Source organism: Zalophus californianus, chromosome 6, assembly GCF_009762305.2.
Source record: "Zalophus californianus isolate mZalCal1 chromosome 6, mZalCal1.pri.v2, whole genome shotgun sequence".
Classification (NCBI taxonomy): domain Eukaryota; kingdom Metazoa; phylum Chordata; class Mammalia; order Carnivora; family Otariidae; genus Zalophus; species Zalophus californianus.
The window spans coordinates 13,862,123-13,875,263 of NC_045600.1; the positions used below are offsets into that span (position 1 = coordinate 13,862,123).

General features: G+C 41.5%; 1 protein-coding gene and 1 pseudogene across 5 annotated transcripts in view; both read left to right on the top strand.

Moving 5' to 3' along the window:
- EFCAB11 (EF-hand calcium binding domain 11) overlaps window positions 1-13,141 on the top strand; it is a 172,236-nt gene that overhangs the window by 127,568 nt on the left and 31,527 nt on the right. The gene's annotated exons all lie outside the window — the stretch shown is intronic.
- On the top strand, window positions 9,173-10,577 carry LOC118357102 (annotated as a pseudogene). The gene has a single exon (XR_004820157.1). The product of XR_004820157.1 is annotated as a dnaJ homolog subfamily A member 1-like (transcript).

The following is a 13,141-nucleotide window of genomic DNA, read 5'->3' on the forward strand; positions in this document are numbered from 1 at the left end:
TTTAGAACCTGATGCACCTGGTCCATAGTGGGCTCTTAGTGTGTGTCCCATGAATGACTAAATGAACTCAGTAATCTATTTCTAAGAAAAAGCATTTTTATTGAATGTGTTCATTGACACATTTACAAAAGCAAAAAGTCTTTTTGAAAATTCAAGAAATAAGTAAATCATTATAAATCCATTTGATTAAAAACATATATAGCCAGCCATTAAAAATAAAAAAGACTATATCAATGGGGGGAAATGTTTGTATTATGTTTAAAATAGCAGGATACAAAATGCTTTTATGCTAGTCAGAAGGAAAAGTGCCAAAATGATTATAGCAATTGGTTCAAGATCATGGAATGGTGAGTGATACTTTTCTCCCATCGCCGAACTCTCCTGTTCACATGTTCATATATTCAGCACACATTCCTTGCAGCCAGTGTGTGCTAGGGACTGTGTCAGGTGTAAGAACAGCACAGTGAACAAGATGTGTTGGTGTCTGCCCACTGCAAGGTTATAGCCAAGTAGGAGGAAAGCTAATAATAATCATGACACAGATGATCTAGTATTCGTGGACTGTTGCTGTATTTGAGAAAACTTTGCCATAGTGTGCACCATAGGCTGAAGAAAATATTTTTTAGATCAGGTCCATTATTATTATGGCATTAAAATTTTTAATAGTGTTGGGGGGGATTGTAGGAGAAATATACCCATTTTCTTTAGTCTTTAGGCTTTGAAGAAGATTTCCTAAATTGTCTCTCCAATCCCTAATCACTGCTTTTTGAACATTCTAGAAGGAAAACATCTGGAATCAGGGTAAACTTCTGGTTACCTTAGTTCAACTACATTAAAAAGATTTGTGCAGGTGGTCATCAGGAGGCCAGTGATGCCTGCCCAATTCAGACGCATTCCCAAGCATTTGGTGGGTCCTCAGCCCCCACTTGTAGGAAACTGAAAAAGCAGAGTTTTGCCACCATAAATTCTCTTGGTTTCATCTCCTCACACTTGTGCGCTCAGTGACTGTGCCTCTGTGCTTGAGCATAATGTAAATACTTAATTTGTTTAATAAATATCCTGAAATAGCCTCTTTGAGTTGTTACTAGAAGGGCACAAACCTTTTAACTCACTTAGCGCAGATCAACACTTAATGTCTTTAATGATGATCAGGATCTTTTTTAGTGGCTGAAAATCTCCGTAATCAATGATGTGGTCCTGCCTGGAGGCAGGAGAGACTGGATAATGGGCAGAAAATGTCACGCTGGATGGGGCTAGTAATCTGAATCCCTGAAATCAGTATTAGTGTGGACATTTATGGGAGATGCCGGTTTCTTCCCAGTGCTAGGAAGAGCCCCGCCAGCACCCCAGGGCCCCTTAGTGATTTACACATTGTTGAAACCCTTCATGATGCCCCAGTTCCTGTCCTCAGCCTGAAACATCTGAAAGCTCTTCCCTGCCCACCTACCCATCAAGGCCAATGCCGTGCCAGCTTGCAGCCCAGTGGTCACCCACCTGAAAATAATTCTCAGTGCTGGGCAGGAGGAGAGAGGATTGGGGCGAGGGGGTATCATGAGATTTGTGAGACCTCATTAAGGAGGGTACATCCCCTTTTCTTTCCCTGTCCCCATACCGACCTTGAGAATTTTATTTTTATTTCAGGGATAGAAAACAAGTCCTGTTTTATAGCTGTTATATGAAGAAGCACTTCCAGGTTTTCGTCCTAAAATATCCCCTCTGAACTTGCACTTGGAGTCCCTTGGTCTTAGCCTAGGATTTGATTAATTTAGCCATGTTCACATTCTCTGCATTTCATAATTTTTTAAACACTTGTCATATGCCCAGTGAACCTTCTTTATCTCTTTTGATTGAAATTCTCATATTAAAAGCCCTCATGGTCATTCCATTTGGTGTGACTTTGTGATTATAGGTGGGCTTTATTAATAGAGAGCTTCTGATAATATAAGGAAATTGTTTCATTATGAAATGTTATTCATTTTTTATGTTGTTTATTATTGTCCACAGAACCCAGAGGTTTCAAATGGTAGGAGCACGTTGTAAATGAAAGCATAAGTAATGTATTATAATTATTCTGAACTAAGGCCAGATTTCCCACCCGCTCCGTGATGCACATCAATTAGAAATGGGCTGAGATGTAAAATCTTATTTTCTTAAATGGATTATTTAAAACTAAAGTGTAAGCAATTAAAAATATTAATTTTTATAAATTCCTGCATCCTCATTTAATGAAAAAAAAACACCTGACGTGATAAAATTTTAAAATAACATTTCTATAAGCTATATCGAGAAGTCCCTTGGATTTCTGGTGCAGCTTCACTAACACAGTATGATTTGGCCATGTCACAGTCCCTAGGGTTACTGTCAGGTCCTGTACTCTCCTTTGAAATGTGAGTGCTTTTAATTAGATGGAGCAATGGCTAGTTTTTTTTCTCTATTATTATACTATTATCATTCCATTGCCAGAACTCCCAGTCTCATCTAATTGTAAGGGAAGCTGGAAAACGTGGTTTAGTTATGTTTTCTGGAAGAGAAGGAAATAAGTTTTGTCGAACATATGGCAGGTTCTGCCACAGAATCAAACCTCACCCATGTCAGAATAGATAACCCGTTATCCCAGCTCCTTTTCCTACCCACCTGTTTCATAGCCACCGATTTGAAATGCCTCTTTTGACCTTTGGTGAATTCCTATGTACATGTTCTAGATGTTGTTCTCACTCATTGATTGCTGGGTCTTAATCACACTGTTTTATTTACTGATGCTCTATATTATGTTTTGATACCACATGTATTTTCTAAAGCATATTCTGAATCTCTGGCACATTTACTTTTCCAGATAAACTTTAGCTTCAAATTTCCTAAGAAAGGAAAAAAATAAGCAAACAAAAAACTCTCCAGTTTCCCTATCATGTATTATTAAATATATGTTCTACTTGAAAACATGATAGTATTAGAGAAGATAAGCATTATTTGACAACTGGTATCTTCTGACTCCGAGGAAGTATGCTTTTAAAAAGCAAGCTTCCTATCACACAGTGGCTAACAATGTTATTAGCAGGGACTTATAAACGGGTTGAATGTTTATGGTTCATATTTCAACTTTAAGTCTGTTTGTTGCATTAGCAAAATGAAGCTCATTAAGCCTTTTCTTTTGGACCATCTCTTCAAGCCTCTGAGTTCACTAATACTCAGCTTTCTTGTCTGAGCATATGTAATCTTTCCCACATTACACTTGAAAGTTCAGCTCATTCCTAAACCTCCAGTCAAGGATATGAACTTGTTGCTTTCAGAGAGGCCACATCTGTGCACTGAGCCATTACGCCATCTGTTAAAGTGGTCAGAGTTCATTTTATTGCCTCCTTTGTGGAAGGACTTGTACTGTAAAAGCGTGTGTTATTGAAAACATAATTTTCCTCATCATTATGCTTTCTTTCTAGCCGGATCATAACCTGCGAGAAATCTATTGAGCAGAGAGTGAAAAGCTCTTCAGAATAGCTGTTCTTAAGAGATTAAATGATTGCCATCTCTGTCCCGTTTCTTTTATCTCATAATCAAGTTCAAGATGATACTAGATATCTCAGCTGAAGTGATTATATATTTGAAATAGAAATGGCTTTCTCTCCATTCATATTTCACACTGTTGAAGGCAGCATCATTTTCCCCCATTTACATTTATATATGTATGGTTCTTTACAACTGTCTGCAGGGTTAAAGATTCAAAGTACTTTTTGAAGGCAAAAATAGCTAACAGGAGTTCGGTTGTATTTTTAAATGTTCTGTGCACAAAGACACTAAGTTGTGTATTAAGATCCAGCTTAGATTCATCAAAATTTAGAGCCGTATCAAATCTTGGCAAGTCATAGCCCAGCCATTCTTGACAAGTGAAGAGCTTGGCCTTCAGAGCAGCTAAGACACTTGCCCAGGGTCACACAGCCTAGCTGAGACAAAAGCTCCCTCCTGGGGCATTTCTGCTGGACCACGCTGCCTTCCCCCCTGCCATATTCAGAGCAAACCTGTCACACACAGCTGCTGTAGGGAAAGAATGGAAGGTCTAGTGACCCAAAAGCATAGGAACCAGATTTTTTCTGTAATTGGTTCAAAGACGTTCACTTTGGCTTTTGTTCTTTATCCTTAAAGCTGCCTGATCTGTGCTGTTTTCTTATATCACAATTTCTCTTCCAGGGATTCAAACTGAGAAAAAAGATCATGTCACTATTTATTAGTAGCTCTGCTAAAACACTTGCTAGAGAAGGAATATGACACTATTTGCCGGAAGTGAGACATCGGGCTGTAAGTTGATTGCATTTATCCACATGCCCACAAGTAGTCAATAATCAAGCATACTGAAATTACATTCTTTCCTCCTTTTAAAATATTTCTAGCTTTAAATAAGACTCCTCATTTTTAAAACCTAGTAAATAGGAAAAAGTGAGTCATTATTTATAGTTAATCACTTTTGCCAGCTGTGACTGCATTTCATATCCATTTTTCTTTTTTGTCTTGGACTGGAGAATCTATCCTGTCGCTCTGTAAGGAAAAAACCATATTGGTCCCATCAATAGCCTCTTTCAGCACATAATCACAGTTAAGGCGCTGCAAATAGAGATTTTTGTTGGATGCAGCAAGAAAAGTAACTTCATTAGAATGCAGAACTGTGGAGAATAATCCCGAATCTTGAGATAGCACCTAACAAGAAAATCTGAATTATTTTAGGGTTCACTTCAAAATGGAATAATTTCAAAAATATTGTATTTATGAGTGTCTGTTCTATGTCTGCCAAGTTCCAGATACTGCAAGGTTTAGAAAAGATTTCAGATGGGATCCCTGGTATGTCAGGATACTGTAATTTGAAAGTATCAGGAATCCATTTCCGACCACCTTGAACACCCCCAGGATTTTACTGGGTCAGGTGACTAAGAATTTTGACCTCAGGCATGCTTCAGGCCTGGTTTGATTAGGCTCCAGCTCACTCTGCTATTCTTCTGACTCTTTCTCTCACTATGGATAGCCCCATTCTTGGGCTGATAATTGACATTTACAAGCATGTACAGAAAATTTTTGGATCAATGCACCATTGGTTCACCGAACTGTGGAGATTGCATCCTTGTGGTAGGAAAAGGAGAGTTGTAACGCCAAGCCTCACCTCTGCATTCCAGCTATCCAAGGAAAGGGCTTCTCCTTAACTCACAAACAGAATTCCTAGGCTTCATTATGGTCGAACCAACTCTTTACCAGTCAGCAGTGGCCAAGGGAGAAATGCCATGTACAACTGGCCAGTCGATCCTTGAACCCAATCACTGTGGTGAGGAGAGAGAGGATTATAGTGCTTGCCTTTGGCGAGTTAGCTCCCACTCCTGGAACTTGGAGTGGCAAGCCATCCACCCAAATCACACAGCTGCCGAGTAGCACAGAGGGTATAGGATGGATGCTGGGAAAGGACCCAACAAAATTCACTGCGTCTTTCATTTAGAAAGCTGAACCTGGTCTTAAGTTTTGCCTGGCTTGTGTCATTCTTCATTCCTGACCTGGTCTGGCCAGCCTTTTATCCATCACGGTTCACCCAACATACCCAATTCCACCACCTTCTCATGGCCAGTCCACAGCTGCACCTCTGTATCCACAAGGCCAGAGTCCTCTCTTATACCTAGGAACATATTGTTCTCATGCTAAAGGAATAATTAATTGCTGACAGACTAAATATTATTAAATAAGACACGTGTTTGAGACAGAGAAGACTGCTCCTATCATTTTCCGGTGACCCCTGGCATTTCAGTTGTCTTGAGCTTCAAACTTCAGAGCTCTTCTTAAAGGCAATATTTCATTTGCTCTAAAAATGTTTCCAGAGGAACACTCTGATCTATTTCAAGTAGTGAGACACCCCTCACCTGAATTGAGAATCTGAGGTGACAGGTTATTGCTGATGGCAACTGAAATGCCCCAAGAGAACTTTATCTCTCAAAATAAACTTTCCATTGTGTCTCAGCCTGGGTTCTTCCTGAAAGTGGGGCTTTAGGTGAGGAATCGCATGCAGGTTGTTTGTTTGGGAAATGACCTCCGTGAGCAAGCGCAGAACAGAGACTGAGGGCAAGCCAGTACAAGGATCTGTGAACCAAGTCTGTGACTTCTGGAAGCGACTAGAGCTTGATCCTACCAGAGAGCCGAGCGTAAGACTTCAGAGTTGTCTACCTGCCTGAGGGACAGGAGAGAGCCGACATCCACTGACGCCTTCTCCCTCCCTGGGCAGGGGTTGGCCCGTGGGGTGTCAACTCCTTATTTTTTCACACTTTAAGACAGTATCCATGCGAGGGCCACCCCCGGGTTTTAGCAGTCCCAGGAAGACAGGGAGAGCTACTTGGTGTGGGGTGCACCGAGGGGTGGTACTCCAGCCATGACCGGGCTAAAAGATAGGGGTGAGAACATGAGGTGGGTACACAGGGAGTCCACCACTCACTGAACAGCCAGAGTCCCACAGGAAACTAGAAAAGACCAGAGACCATCCACACATCTCTTTTATCTTTCCTGCGTGTCTGAATGGCTTTTCTTAACACGTGTCTTTAAAAAGGTAAAATTAATAAACACATTACCAACTGGATTGCCATAGAGCCCGGCAGGACTCTCATCAACAAAGAGGCAAGCTCGCCGGTGGAAAGAACCAGCGGGCTCCTCAGAAGAGAAGGCTGTCATCATCACATCTTCAATTGGCGGGTCCTCTCATCCCCAGCAGGGGCTCCTTGCTTGGAGGGTAATTTCTATTCTCACTGCTCAGTCAGGATGACAGCTTTGTCCCTAATGTGATGGCAGTTTTGACTTTAGCTTAAATTATTCCATAAAGAATCAAAGAGAAAGAGATTCTCTCTCCTTTTCTCCCCCACCCCAAAAATTCCACCAAGAAAACTTTTCTAATTTAAATCTTTGCCTCCACATTAAATTTCTCATTCACGTTGGAGGTGAATCAAATACAGGGCCAACTTTCAAAATAATTGCTGTCTGTCAGTGTATTTGCTGGGAACACAGATGTGCCTGTCACTGGCTCTGTTATCACACCAAGAGCTTGCCTCTCGAGTGCGGTCTTCTCTGGGCTCAATTCAGAACCTTGGTGTCAGCAAGAAAGAGCGTTGGGCAGTTATCTGCATAGTCCATCCAAGAAACGTGTGCCTCAGCTGCCCCTGAAATCACCTGTTTAACAAAAAAAAGTCCTTAGAGCAATTATTGTGGTAAATGTAGATTTAGCTGGAATGTTCCAAAGAATTGCCTCCAACTGTGGTTCCTCTAGCTTAGTACTTTTGAACCAGGGACGATTTTGTCCCTCAAGGGACACTTGGCAATATCCAGAGACATTTTGGGCTGCCATAGCTGGGGAGCGAGGAGGGAGGGTACCACGGACATCGTGAAGATAGAGCCCAGGGATGCTGCAGCGCCCAGGACAGACCCCCACAGTAAAGGATTATCCAGCCCAACGCTGCTCTAGCTGTTGAGGGTTTACACGTTGTAAAATAAGGCCAGCTTTTTAGAAAATTTGGACTGAAAGAAAATATTCCTTCAGTTGAAAAATATCAATAATATTTAAAAAATACTCTAAGACAAAATAACCCAAAAGAGAAGTTTCTGTTTACTGTTTCACATTCAATTTCTGCCCAAATGAATTAGACACTTGTAAGATTGTAATTATAATACATACTAGTTTGTGTTCTTGTTTCCACTCAAAAACGTCACGTTTATAGTCTCTATATCATTTTGATAGAGAATATTCCTTTGTTTCAATGTAATGAAATTAAACCATTACCTCTTTGTTTCTTTCCTTCATTTTTAATTTAAAAAAATTATTTATTTAAAAAATTTTTTAAGTAACTTGGGCAAAAGCACATACTCCAGTCTGAAATCCAGCTTGGGAGACCTGGCTATGCGGCAATCTTGAATTATTTTACAAAAACTATTTCCCAAGAAATAGCTACTTTCTCAAGATTACAAGAAATAGTTATTGTGTAAATATTTTCGTACAAGAAACACCTACTACTTGTGAAAAACAGTCACTATTTATATATTTTTAAAATTAGAAAACCCCCTATGTTTCTCTTCAGAACGTATTAAAGCAACACTCTGGCCTCCCTTAGTAAAAGATTCGCAGTGTGAAACCCTGGCTCCTTCAGGGTAGGGCCCACTTAGCCTCTGGGTCACAGCCCATCTAGTCCGGGCTGTTGGAGTCCACACAGCAGCACAAAAAGGAGAGAACAGAATCTTGCTTAACAAGTCAGGATGTAACAGACAAATGCTAAAGCTCATGCTGATGAAAGTAATTATAACCACTTACAGGATGAGTCAGAAAATGTTTATATTTTAACAGAAAACTGTCAGAACCTAGCTAAGTGGACACAGTCTGGTCTTGCCTGAAATTCTCGATGTGTCCCAGTGTCAGCCTGGGTGTTCCTGTGCATCACAATTAAAACAGTGTTGCTGGGAAGCCCCATTGCACACCCTGCAGGATTTTAAAGCATTTCCAGAGCTTTTTTACAATTTCTGGGAGGCCCATGACTCTGAGTTCGCAGTTCTCTGCATTAATTCGCCTGATGGATCATTGAACACTTCCCCACTGTTCTTACTGTACCTGCTTAGGTGGAACTCCTCTCCTAACTCAGTCTTAAGCTTCGAATTCAACACAGAACCCCCCCACCAACACACACACTTAACACACACCATCCCCAGTAGAGTGTGTGCCTGTTGCACCCCTTGGTGAAGATAGGGGAGGTTATAACGAGTAATACAGACAACTTTGAAACACACGGTAAACGGAGCAGTTAATTAAAGGACTTCTGATCACCACACCCCTGCAGACTTTCTCAGGGGCCACTTCCCATCATGGAGCGTCCCTACCTTCTGCTTCTCCATGCCCCTTCTTCCTCTTCTCTCTTATCTGGCTTGTCATCCCCTTCCACCCGAGGGTCCTAAATTGTTCGTGCCGGGTTACACAGAGCAGCTCAGCTCTGCTGAGTCTCTGCTCCACAAATCAGTCCCACATCTTCCTTTTGCATCTCAAAAACAAGCAAACCAGGAAGCTTTCAATTTAACTGGACCTACATTTCTAGAAAGCGGTTACCATTGTAACCGTTACATCTACATTTTCCTCTCGTTACATCTATATGAGCTTTGTTAACTCCTTTGAAAAGCCAGTTCTGGGGAACTTTCCAGAACCCTCGGTGAGACGCGGAGCAGCGGCGGCTGCCCGAGCTGCGCCCAGCAACGCGCCCCTTCCCGCTCCCCCACACCGGCCTCGGCCCTCTCACCGGCTGTAGAAAATGGTGAAAGAAACCACTTACTATGATGTTTTGGGGGTCAAACCCAATGCCACCCAAGAGGAATTGAAAAAGGCCTACAGGAAACTGGCCTTGAAGTACCACCCTGATAAGAATCCAAATGAAGGAGAGAAGTTTAAACAGATTTCTCAAGCTTATGAAGTACTCTCTGATGCAAAGAAAAGGGAATTATATGACAAAGGAGGAGAACAGGCAATTAAAGAAGGTGGAGCTGGTGGTGGTTTTGGCTCCCCCATGGACATCTTTGATATGTTTTTTGGAGGAGGAGGAAGGATGCAGAGAGAAAGGAGAGGTAAAAATGTTGTGCATCAGCTCTCAGTAACCTTAGAAGATTTATATAATGGTGCAACACGAAAACTAGCTCTGCAAAAGAATGTGATTTGCGATAAATGTGAAGGCCGAGGTGGTAAGAAAGGAGCAGTCGAATGTTGTCCCAATTGCCGAGGTACTGGAATGCAAATAAGAATTCATTAGATAGGACCTGGAATGGTTCAGCAAATTCAGTCTGTGTGCATGGAGTGCCAGGGCCATGGGGAACGGATCAGTCCCAAAGACAGAGGTAAAAGCTGCAATGGGAGGAAGATAGTTCGAGAGAAGAAGATTCTAGAAGTTCATATTGACAAAGGCATGAAGGACGGCCAGAAGATAACATTCCATGGTGAAGGAGACCAAGAACCAGGACTGGAACCAGGAGATATTATCATTGTTTTAGATCAGAAGGACCACACTGTTTTTACTCGGCGAGGAGAAGACCTCTTCATGTGTATGGACATACAGCTGGTTGAAGCACTGTGTGGCTTTCAAAAGCCAATATCTACTCTTGACAACCGAACCATCGTCATCACCTCTCACCCAGGTCAAATTGTCAAGCATGGAGATATCAAGTGTGTGCTAAATGAAGGCATGCCAATTTATCGTAGACCATATGAGAAGGGTCGCCTTATCATTGAATTTAAGGTAAACTTTCCTGAGAATGGCTTTCTCTCTCCTGATAAACTTTCTTTGCTGGAAAAACTCCTACCTGAGAGGAAGGAAGTAGAAGAGACTGATGAAATGGACCAGGTAGAACTGGTGGACTTTGATCCAAATCAGGAAAGACGGCGCCATTACAATGGGGAAGCCTATGAGGATGATGAACATCATCCCAGGGGTGGTGGTCAGTGTCAGACCTCTTAATGGGGCCAGTGAAAAACACTGCTGGCATTTTATATGCAGTAGTGAATGAGTGAAGGACTATAATCATAGCTCACTACTTGCTATTGTTTTTGTTTTAATATTCAACTATAGTAGTGTTTTAAATGAAGAATAAACTCAAATATAAAAGCTCAAAAAAAAAAAAAAAAAAGCCAGTTCTGAAATAGATGCCTATATACTTGTCTGTATCTATATCCACGTGTCTGGCGGAAGAGCTGCTACTTAGCTGGGTCGGAGTGCTCGGGCTTCGGCTACAGGGCAGTTTAGACTCAGATGTGGCTAGCATCTGCCTCAGTTTCCAATTTCCTGCTCTGTATTTATCTCTGTGTTGTTCAGTCTGACATTCAAGTGGTTCCTTCTATCCGTGTTCTGCTCTGCAGCCTCATTTGCCAGAGCTCATCTCTCTCTCACCGGGTCTGTCTTGTACCTAGTCTGTGTTTACAAAATGTGATTGGGTGTGGAGAACATAACTGACTATTCCTTATGGGTCCCTGAGTGATGGTTCCTTGGGGCCTTCTTCAGTGCATATTATTTCTCTGGCTGGTTTCCAGGCTCCGTAAAAGCAGTGACAATATACTCTCTTTCTTTGACCCCCAACCCTTCCTGGGAGTTCGTAGATATTCCATAATGTTGTCAGCTGTTTCTCCAGATTTGTTGATTCCACAAATCCATGCACTCTGCAAACATTTGTCGTCTGCTGTGGGCTGAGAGGTGGGGACACAGCCAGAAACAGGAGAAAGTTCTCACCCTCCTTGAATTCATTTCTAGTTGGGGTGAAAGGCAGTGGAGTATTTTGTGCTCAATGTGTGTTGGTGACACCAAAACAGCACACCCTCCTTTCAGAACCAGAGCAAACTCCTGTTGAGGTGGAATGTGGTAAACAGGAACGATGAAACTTGGTCCTAATGACATTTCTTCATCTCCGCGCAGACTACTTCTAGCCACCAGCCACATCTGTTCTTCCACCACTCTGCTATTCAAGTGTGGGTGCTGTGAAACCTTCCTTCTTCAAGGCAATTCCGCCCGCAATGAAAAACAATATATTTTAGCTTTTAAAATTATAGCTCTGAAATGTGAATTTCCTCTTCACCCTCCTTGAGATAACCAGACCACACACTCTCTCTCTCTCTCTCTCTCTCTCTCACACACACACACACACACACAATAATGAGGAGGAAAAGTCAGAAGATAGAAGATATTTTACCCCGTCTCATTCTAAATATAAACACAATGTTCCTCCATTCACTATGTGAATAAAATACCACTACAAACCTTATGAATAAATGTTTCCATTTTAACGATTCTTGGTTATACCGTGCCCATTTTATGATGGGCAGTTTTGGCAAAGACAGCAAGAAAAATAAGTGAATGCAATTACAATGAAGATTATTTACTGAGAAAAAGGGATTCCCTTTTCCACAAACATTCAGCATCTCAGTAAGTGAACAAACACACTGAGAAAATATTATCGGAAGCAGTTTATTCTAAACATTACTTTTCTAGTTATCCTCTTAACCCACCCTCTGGGATTTATAGTTCAACCATACCAGTTCAGAGTGGAAAGAAAAAAAGGACACTTATCTAATCCAATTCCTTCAGAAAAAACATGTAGGCAATATTAAGAATCTTCAATTATCTAATTTAATAAAGGGAAGGTTTATATTCCATAGTCAGTAATATGTGATACTGATTATTTCTAATCCCTTAGAAGAGATCTGACATTCTGCTTTTGGTCCTGTATAGCATGAAATCATCATGTATATTTTACCAAAAGAAGTAGCAAGAATAATGGCCTCTGCAGTCTGCAGTCATTTTCTATGAACACACTGCAACATGGTTTCGCCCTGGGGCAGAGAAGTAGGGATTTTCTCTACTTCAAAAGAATGAAAAATTATCATCACTATCCAGAACCATTATAGACTTCGGAGACTTTGGCATGAAATATTCAGAAAGTTTATTTTAGAATTCAATATTTTAAAAGCCTGCTTTAAAACTATTACAGTGATTAGTGGCTCTGTTACTTGGGCCAGTCTTTGCTTTCAAAAGCCCTATGTCATGGTTGATACCATTTGTTGTTTCAACAAAATGTAATTTGCATCAACCACAAGAGCTCTACATAAGGAATGTAATGCATTGTTTTAGAAGGCCCCCCAAAGAGGAATTGTGACCACTGCTCATCAGTTACCCTTTCAAACACACTTCTGAAATAAACGTTACCTTTCCTGGTCATGGTTGAAATGTGTTTCTAATGTGATTTTTGTCCTTCTGACATGTGTTATCTTACCCATGTGGAGGGGGCGCGATTTCTCTGTCCCCGTTGAGGGAGCAATGCTCCTGTCTCAGTGGTTCTCGAGACACACAGGGCCAACCCAACTGAGGCCACCCACAGCCTCAGCCAACCAGCCAGAGGCTCCTATCTTCACTGCTCTTCCTAGGAGTCAGAAAAGCTGATCGGATGTTGTGAGGATTTAACACAACTTCTGAGGCCAGTGAAGACTTCTGGAGCTAGAGTTAGCCACGTAAAATTGCAATACAACCCCTTCTCCTTGGACTAGTCTATTTATGTAGGGAGGCAACGTGCAGTAGAGTACTTACAGGGCCTTGGTTTGGGAATGTCATGGTCTCGATTTGCGTTCCAAGTC